Below are 9424 nucleotides of genomic sequence, written 5' to 3' on the forward strand. Positions count from 1 at the left end.
TAACTTAGTTTACTTAATATGTTCCTGTAAATAGTCTCCCTATTTTTATTCAAGGAATCTTATTCTAAGATTTAATTATTTTAAATTAAAAACCCCAGAATTGACTAAGGTAGCCACAAAATAGATATAAGTGAGAGAGGCAAGTGTGAGCACTTTTTCTGGATAATGTGCTGAGAAGAAGGAACGGCGTCTTCTCTCTCACTGCCTCTCTCTCCTGACTGCTGTAGCAGTATCCCATGCGCTCAGGATGGGCACGCTCACAACTGAGGCACTATCCTTTGCTGCGATAGGAGGAAAGGATAAAGCATTATACAGGGAAGAAGAACCTCGCCTGTCTGCACTCAGAGTTCTTTCTTGCTGTGTCCGGTACCGTCCGAAGTCGTCTGACACACATCCATGGTACTGCTGGAGGCATCTCCCCTCCACGTCCACTGGCGTTCCTTTTTGGGGGACAGAAATGTCTTTATTGGCTGGGTGGCTACTTAAGGGGGATGAAGCATGAAGGGTGGGTGGCCCCGATGCCAGGCCGGCCGTGTTCACAGGCTTGTGGGTGATGGAGAGCTCGTCCAGGTGGTGGCCGATCAGCTCAGGCTTGGCCTCCACCTGGATGAAGGCCTTGCCGTTGCAGACGCCCACCATGCTGCCCGCCTTCTCGGGCAGAATGATCATGTCCCAAAGGTGCAAATTCACCGCCTCTGGCTTCTCCATGGGTGCTGCCTCCTTCTTGGGCTCGCGCAGGTGCCTCAGCGGTGAGTGCTGCTTCCTCCTCAGGCTGCAGCTCAGCCGCCGCCATTGCTGTGCACTGTAGAGCTGCTTTAGGCATTCGTAGGACTTGTCCAGCAGCTGGTTGAGGTCCACGCGGTGGTAGGCACACTTGAGGCAGGTTTGCTTCTGCTGCTCCACCTTCCTCCATCTTGCTAGCTTGTCGGAAAAGCTGGTGTCCCTATGTGTATCTGGCTCAAATCCGGTGGGAAAGACAAAGCACAAGAACAACGATACAAAGGCAACACACCATCCTGCATCCATTTGCACCTTTGAAGGTGTTGAAGGGTCCACCTCAGAAGAGGCATTGGGCTTTGGGGAGAGTGCTTCTGCTCTGGGGCCTCTGGCCATGGGAGGGGGTGCACGGGGCTGTGTCAGAAATGGAGAGGCCTAGAAAGTCTTTCAACACGGCCACAAATTCTCTACTGCTCTCCCTTCCAGAGGGGTAGTCCGATTCTCCCCTCCTCAGTATGGCGAGGATTTAGTGACTCACCTCTCATGAATAAAATGGGCTAAAAGTGACCCCGGAGCCTACGTCCCAAGATGGTTTCTCTCTCTCATCTCTTGCTTTGGGGGAGGTTTGCCTCCATGCCGTGAGGACACAGGCCAGTGCAGGGGTCCTGGTGGCCAGGAATGAGCGGACTCCTCTTGAGGGCCTGATGTGAGCCCTGGTGGGCCTTCCAACCCCAGTCAGGCCTTCGGGTGATGCTGCGCATGAACTAGGAAGCTGTTTTTACATTCCTGACCCACAGACACTTTGAGGTAGTCCTTGTTTGTTGTTTTAGCCATGGAGTTTTGAAACACATCTTTATGTAGAGATAGAAAATGATGCGAGGGGACACAAAAGAAGCTCTAGCATAATGAAAATGGTGCCTTCCCGGGGAACTCTCACCAGACACAGGACTCTGCTGAAAAATCTCCCATTTCACAGCTTGGAAGGCTGAGTCCCCAAGAGGAGGATGTCGTGCAGTGAGTTCCGCTGCTTCACTGCTGGCAGCACTTGAGGGTAGAGGGGTTGTAGCTGGGCATGGCCGCTGTGCATTTAGGGTCACTTGCAAGTAGGGATGACACACAGTCCCAGGACCCGCTCACGGTCCCCAGCACCTGTCCACTGCCTTCTCCAATGTGCCCACCAGGGGGCAGGACCTTCGCTGTGCTGCTGCTGCATCTTCAGACTTGGAGAGAGCCTGAGGAAGGGTGTAATTGTCTTTGCATAATCACTTTCCTTTCCTGTGTGCCTGTCCTGCTGACTTCAGTTTCCAGCACCAGATGCAAGGACAGTACCTGAACACACACCATTTAGCGCACTCCTGAAACTGTGTAAAGTCAAATCCCTATAATAAATCCCTCTGTATGTACATCAAACCTAGAGGCTCTGTGCCGATTGACCCCTGGCCAGTGCTGATCGGCATTTTGGTTGTTGTACACTGGAATCAATGATTCCTTCTGTGAAAAATTTGAAGCTAACACTGGGAAGTAGCATTTCTTGAGCACCTACTATGTGCCAGGTATTGTGCACACTTTTAATGCTGCACATGGTACCATGGTGCCCTTTCGCCTTGCAATGACGAAGTGGGGTTCAAATGATTTGTTAGAAGTCAATCAGGAAAATGGCTGGCATAAACAGTGACCATGGCTTCTATTTCTTGAGCCCTGTGTGCCAGTCTCTGTGATAGGACCAAGTTTTGCATGAGTTGACTGATTCAGTCCCCACACAACCTCTCTGAACCGGGATCTGCAACTCTCCCCACGTTGCAGAAGAGTGTCGGGGACTCAGGGAAGGCAAAGAGCTGGCCAGGGGAGTGTGGAAGAAGTGTGGGCACACCGCCCGGCCCTTTGTGAGGTCCTCCCCGCCAGCCAGCCCCGCCGGCCAGCCCTTACTGCCCTGTCATAGTGACCACGGTGACTATCGCGTCAGCACCCCTCAAGTGGCTCCAAGATGGAGCATGGAGTGAGCAGGTGAGTAAAGAATCAAGTTTCACTGTAATGCTACGTAGGTTTCAAGGCTTTTATGCTTCCACAGACTTGTTCTGTTCTAACTAGTACGATTCTTTTTTTTGGGGGGGGTACCGGAGATCAAACTCAGGTCCTTGTGATTGCAAGGCAGGCTGCGGAACCACTGAGCTAAATTCCCGGACCTAGTGCAATTCTTAAAATGTGAGCAAGTTCTGAGGTGTTGTTGTTATTATTATTATTACATTTTAAAGCCCATTCCTTTTCCCCGACTGACATTGGAGGCAGGCGAGGCTCTGAATAGCAGGTCATTGTTGAACCCCTGACTTCCTCCTTTCTTGCCAAGAACACCTTTGCTTAGGCAAAACTGAATGCTTTCCTCTAAGATTAGAAACACTGCAGGGATTTCATCTGTGCTACTTTGATTTAACACCATACCGGAGAATCTAACCAGGGTGTTAGGCAAGGGATCCAGATTGGAAGAAATGCAAGATTTGAAAAAATGTATCACATTCAGTGAGCTTTTCACTTTCTTGACAATGTTCTTTGAATCACAAAAGTTTTAAATTTTGAATAAATCAAATGTATCTATTTTTATTTTGTTGCTTGTGATTTTGGTATCATTCCTAATGAAATACTGCCAAATCTGCCAGGTGTGGTGGTGTATGTCTGTAATCCCAGCACTCTGGGAGACTGAGGCAGGAGGATCCCAATTTCAAGCCTAGCCTAGGTTACTTAGTAAGACCCTGTCTCAAAAAAGAAGAAACAGAAAAGGGCTGGGACCTTCAGTATGAAGAGCTTGGTTCACTTCTTAGTACTGTAAAAACAAACCAACAAAACAAAACAACCCCAAGCAAAACCCCAAAGCCAAAACAAAAAAATGCAAAAGCTAAGGTCACAAAAATGTTCTTCCATGTTTTCTTGTAAGAATATGATGGATTTACCAAGGGGACTTGTGTCCTAATAAGAAGAGAAAGAGACAACAGAGCTCTCTCTCAGCCCACAAGCGAACAGATGAAAGGTGAAGACAGAAGAAGGCGGCCACCTATGAGCCAGGGAAAAGGCCTCACCAGAAACCAATCCTGAACTGGGAGTAGTGGTGGGCACCTGTTACCCCAGCACATGGGAGGCTGAGGCAGGAGGATCACCGAGTTTTCGAGGCCAGCCTGAGCTACATAGCATGACCCTGTCTCAAAACAAAAACACCACCAACAAAAACCCAAACAAAAACAAACAAACAAACAAAAAACCCCAAACCAATCCTGATGGTGTACTGATGTTGGTTTTAGCATCAAGGACAGTGAGAAAATAAATTTATGCTGTTAAAAAAAAAAGAATATAGATTTTTAAGTCTTACTTTTAGGTCTAGGATACATTTTGAGTTCATTATTAGGTATACTATGAGCAGGAACCCAACTTTTTTGGGTGTGGATAGTCAGTTAAATTAGCACCATTTGTTGAGAAGATGATTCTTTTTTTTTTTTTAAATGAAATCATCATAGGAGATGCAGAGTGGCTTTTTAAAAACAGTTAATTTTATTGCTGCCCTTATAATGATCACATCATCATAGGGAATCTGTACCTGTACATGATATATCTTAATTCTTTTCTCCCCACTCCCTTCCCTCAATCTTTCTTTCCCTTTCCATTTGCCAAACTTTGTTTCTATTGTTTTCCTTCTATTCTTTTTTATTTTTTCGTCCCTATTCCTTTCCTCCCCTCCCCGCTCCCTTGTTCTCTTTGCATTTGAACATTTTCTGTCTACTTCCCAAAATCTAGCCTACATTTTGGTCCTTGTTTATCCTTGGGCTTACTCACACAAGAAGAATAACATGATATTGAAACATGTGTGTCCAATTTATTTCATTGAAAATTATGTTCTCAAGGTGCAACCATTGACCTAGAAATGTCTTGTTTATTGTTTTTTTTTTTTTAATTTATTTTTTGCTTTTTGAGTCAAGGTCTCCCTGTGTAATTCAGGCTGTCCTTGAACTCACAGTGATCCTCCTGCCTCAGCCTCCTGAGTGCTAGTATTACAAGTGTGCACCACCACACCCAGCTTGTTTGTTTGTTTTGAGACAGGGTCTTGCTATGCAGTTCAGGCTGACCTTGAACTCACCATGTAGCCCAAAGTGGCCATGAATTTCTGCCTCAGTCTCCTGAATGCTGGCATATGCTACCACACCTGGATTGAAAGTTGATCTTTTGAAGCCTTGAATGGATAAAGTTAACTACATTAGGTTGAGGAGGCAGGGGCCAAATATGAGAAGGAGCAGGATGACCACGTGTGGCCCCAAGGCAGAAAACAGCCAAGTGATATTGGGAAGATAAGGTTAAAGAGTATCAAGGCATCTTGAGGAGCAGGTCAGAATATTTCCTGGCTTGTCTTAAATGGTGGGCAATGACAGATCCAGCAATTAGGGATATTATTTTCCCATGTTGTAAGACTTAAGTCTCACTTTTACTCCTGGAGCGTGAACAGCCAAGAGGCTTCCACGATGCTGGGCTCAACATCACATGGTTGCAACCGATTCAAAACTTACCTCCGGAGGCTTTTCAGGTCTATGTCTGAGAATCTCCTGCTGGATCCTGCGACAGAGAATCTCCGCCGGATTTACAGTTCCCACTTGGGGATCTCGCTGGGGCCTCCAAGATGTAAGACTTTTACTCCTGGAGCGTGAACAGCCAAGAGGCTTCCACGATGCTGGGCTCAGAAACTCAGCGAGGCTCCAGGAGCTGTCGGACAGCGGGAGTCACCCAGGAAGGAACACACCAGGCAAGTTGGCAAATAGACCTTTATTAGTCTGGCCAGATGGCGCTCCCCAAGCCAAGTAGCTCAGAGAGGTGGCCAGCTCAGAGACAGAGGCCATTTTATATAGGGCTGAAGGGGGGTTTACACTTAAAACTTACAGGAAGAGGACAAAGGCAAAGAGTCAGTTGATCTGAGCTAGTGGTCGTCACGTACTAATGATCAGCAGAGTGATTACCCATTGTTCCATTTACAACCTAGATCATCATAAAGTTCAGAACATTCAGACTACAGGCATGCAAGGAGTGGCGTGACCTGCGTTGGGTCTCTGTGTTCACTACAGTTTCCACCTAATTTCCCAGCTACTCCAAAACAGCCACCTAACAATTCACAATTAATCATTAGTTATCCTATAAGGGATGGGGGGAGCGACAGTCTCTAGGTCGTTTGCTGGTCAACACGGAGTCGCTCTGGTTCAGTCAGGCTCCTACAATGTGATTATTTGGGAAAAGTTAAATAATGATTTTATTCCCATGCTCCCCATGGAGCAGATAGGATGGTGAGGAGGAATATTAAACTACCAAGGACTTGTGAGCCATAGACCTAGCAAGATTATGCATATTATGGATCCCACTAAAAACAGAAGTCCCAAGACAGGTGCTTATTTAAAAAGCTTCAGTAGACCAGCAGTCATTAATACCTACTTATCTGCACCCAACAGTACTGGGGCCTTGAGTTTTATTTTTTTTCCTTTTTATTGAGTTTATTGGTACAGTCTAAGTGTACAGTACAGTTACATTCATTACTGGGATCCTGTACCTTCACGTGACAGGTCTTGGTTCTCATTTTTTCCCCTTGTCCCTGCCCTCCCTTCACCCCCTCCTCCCCTCCCCATTTACAAACACTTTATTTCCTTTTTTTCATTTTCTCATATTTTTTTCTTTTCCCTTGTTCCTTTTCCCTTACCCTTCCCACTTTCCCTACACCTTTAGCTCTTTTCTTCCTATTTCACATTATTAATTATCCCATTAGGATCTTATGTACTATTATAGCTTTTCACACCAGAGAGACTATTCAGTATTTACACATGTGTGACTTATTTTTTTTTTTACTAGCTGCTCCTCAGACAAAGGACTATTATCTAGAATATATAAAGAACTCAAAACAATCAGCCCCCCAATATAAAGACCCAATTCAAAAATGGACATCTGAAATGAACAGACATTTCACAGACAAAGAAGTAAAAGCAGCAAGTAAATATATGAAAAAGTCCTCCACATCACTGGTCATTCGAGAGATGCAGATGAAAACAACACTGAGATTCCACCTCACCCCACAAAGAATGGCTGCTATCAAGAAATCAACCAATAACAATTGTTGGTGGGGTTGTGGGGAGGAAGGAACCCTTCTCCATTGTTGGTGGGAGTGCAGACTGGTGCAAATACTATGGAAATCAATATGGAGATACCTCAGAGAGCTTGGACTGGAGATTCCATTTGACCCAACCATCCCTCTGCTGGGTATCTTTCCAAAAGAACTAAAAGAATCCTATCACAGAGAAGTATGTGCACCCATGTTTATAGCGGCACAGTTTGTAATAGCTAAAACTTGGAAACAGCCCATTTGCTCATCTGTTGGGAACTGGATAAAGAAGATGTGGTTTTTCTATAAAATGGAATACTACTCAGCCATAAAAATGATAAATTAGAGTCATTCATAGGAAAATGGATACATATTGAAGATATACTCCTAAGCGAAATAAATGGAGCCTTGAGTTTTAAAGAGGAGACTCAAATCTTCTACAGATCACAGGAATAGCTTTCTTCCTTGGAATGGTCCCTTGTCTCAGGTTCAGGCAGGGCTGGTTTTATCCTAGAAAGGTAAATCCACATATATGTTCCTGTCACCTTTTCTGCGGTAGGTGTAGCAAAGGTCACTGCAAGGGGACCTTTCCCTTTTGGCTTTAAATGGTCTTCAGGAGATCCTTCCTTCCTTCCTTCCTTCCTTCCTTCCTTCCTTCCTTCCTTCCTTCCCTTTCTCTTTCTTTCTTTCTTTCTTTCTTTCCTTCTTTCCTTCTTCAGGAGCCTTTTCTTTTCTTTCTTTCTTTCTTTCTTTTTTTTTTTGGTACCAGGGATTGAAGTTGGGTCCTTATGCTTACAAGGCAGGCTGCAGAACCACTGAGTTAAATCCCTGGCCCTCAGCAGTCTTTTCTTTCCTAGATTTAATGAGAACTTGGTCTCCATGGAGGATTCTAGGTGGTCCCCTTGGACCATGAGCTGGCAAGATTTTGTTCCTATATAGGGAGATAGCTTGTTATACTTGGCCTAGATTAGTAAGATACTGTAAGAGCCTTGTGGTCTCTGAATCTACCACCATATCACAAGATAGAAAAGACCTCCCATGAATGGACTCATATTTAGTCCAGTTTTGGAGGTGTTTCAAATCCTCACGAGGGCCACTGGAAACAATCAGAGCCAAGAGTGAGAAGGCTCTTGGCAAAATTTTGACAGAACTTGCAGTGGGGTCTAGTTGACGGTTGACCTTTCCAGAGAACTGAAACATGCAGAATGGAGATGGTATTTCATTCCTAGAGCCTTCCCCGAGTTATTTGAGAGGTAATTGAAGGCCAGTTGTCACTCTGAAGGGACTGGGATAGTCCAAGTCAGGGGTGGTTCCTTTGAGGTACACCTTGACTACCTCTGTAGCCTTTCTGAGTAGGGAAGGCCTCAATCCAACATGTTAAGGTGTCAGTCAGGACCTTTTTTTTTTTTTTTTTTTTTTTTGGTTTTTGGACACGGGGTCTCACTATGTAGTTGCGACTGCGACTGACCTGGAACTCACTAACTCACTATGTAGCCCAGGCTGGTCTCGAACTCATAGCGATCCTCCTGTCTCAGCCTCCAGAGTGCTGGGATTACAGGCATGCGCCACCACCCCCGGCTAGGACCAGTATTTGTTTAAATGGCATGTGGGTAAAGCCCATTTGTCAGACTTCTCCAGGGAATGTCTCTCTCCTCTGTACGGTATGGGCTTTCTAGGGTTATTGTAGGCACAGAGTGGGCAAGCTTGGTAGACCTGTTGGGTGGTCACTGCTGATCCTGGTCCTGTGGAAATTTGAGTGATTGCTCCCCAAGTAGTTTTTGGTTGGGAAATTGGCTGGGATTTTATTTTTTACTTTTATAACTGTAGGGATTGCAGATTTGTCCTTCCAAATATTTCACTGTACCACGTAGTAGCATCCACCTGTTAACTAATTAGGTCGGGGAGGTCTGCTGTTAAAATCCACTTTGGTCTTTGCTGGAATTCATGAACTGCCACCAATTTTAATAGTACATCTCTTCCTAGTAAGGGAGCGATACACTGTGGGACAATGAAAACCTCACGATTAGAACACGTGGTGGCCTTTGAACTGACACGTCAAAGCGGGAGTAAAGAAGGTCTGACTGGTGCTCCCTTGACCCCAGTGATGGCTATAGATCCAGAGGAGGGTTTCTGGAGAAGGACATTAAAACAGATTAAGCCACCTCTGTGACTATAAGGAATTGAATTGGTTACAGGGTCACCTGGGACTCCTTGCAGGAGATGGATATCCATGATCAGGGCATTGCAGTTCAGGTCCGCGCCCGGGGGCCTGATGTGGCTGCAGCAGCGGCTGAAGGGGCTGTCGGGACTGCCATCGAGCAGCTGGGCCAGCCGCCTCCTCAGCCTTCTCGGACTCTTGCTGCTGCTGCTGTGGTTTGGGGCTTCAGGGTTACAGGGTCACCTGGGACTCCTTGCAGGAGATGGATATCCATGATCAGGGCATTGCAGTTCAGGTCCGCGCCCGGGGGCCTGATGTGGCTGCAGCAGCGGCTGAAGGGGCTGTCGGGACTGCCATCGAGCAGCTGGGCCAGCCGCCTCCTCAGCCTTCTCGGACTCTTGCTGCTGCTGCTGTGGTTTGGGGCTTCAGGGGGTCCGGGG

At 46.2% G+C, this 9424-nt stretch overlaps 2 pseudogenes; one reads left to right on the top strand and one right to left on the bottom strand.

Moving 5' to 3' along the window:
- Window positions 1–478: 478 nt before the first annotated feature.
- On the bottom strand, window positions 479–1113 carry LOC104865135 (annotated as a pseudogene).
- Window positions 1114–9046: 7933 nt separating this feature from the next.
- Window positions 9047–9424, top strand: part of LOC104865136 — a 2218-nt pseudogene continuing 1840 nt past the window's right edge.

Source organism: Fukomys damarensis, unplaced genomic scaffold (genome assembly GCF_012274545.1).
Source record: "Fukomys damarensis isolate Sample0158 unplaced genomic scaffold, DMR_v1.0_HiC HiC_scaffold_22, whole genome shotgun sequence".
NCBI classification, from domain to species: domain Eukaryota; kingdom Metazoa; phylum Chordata; class Mammalia; order Rodentia; family Bathyergidae; genus Fukomys; species Fukomys damarensis.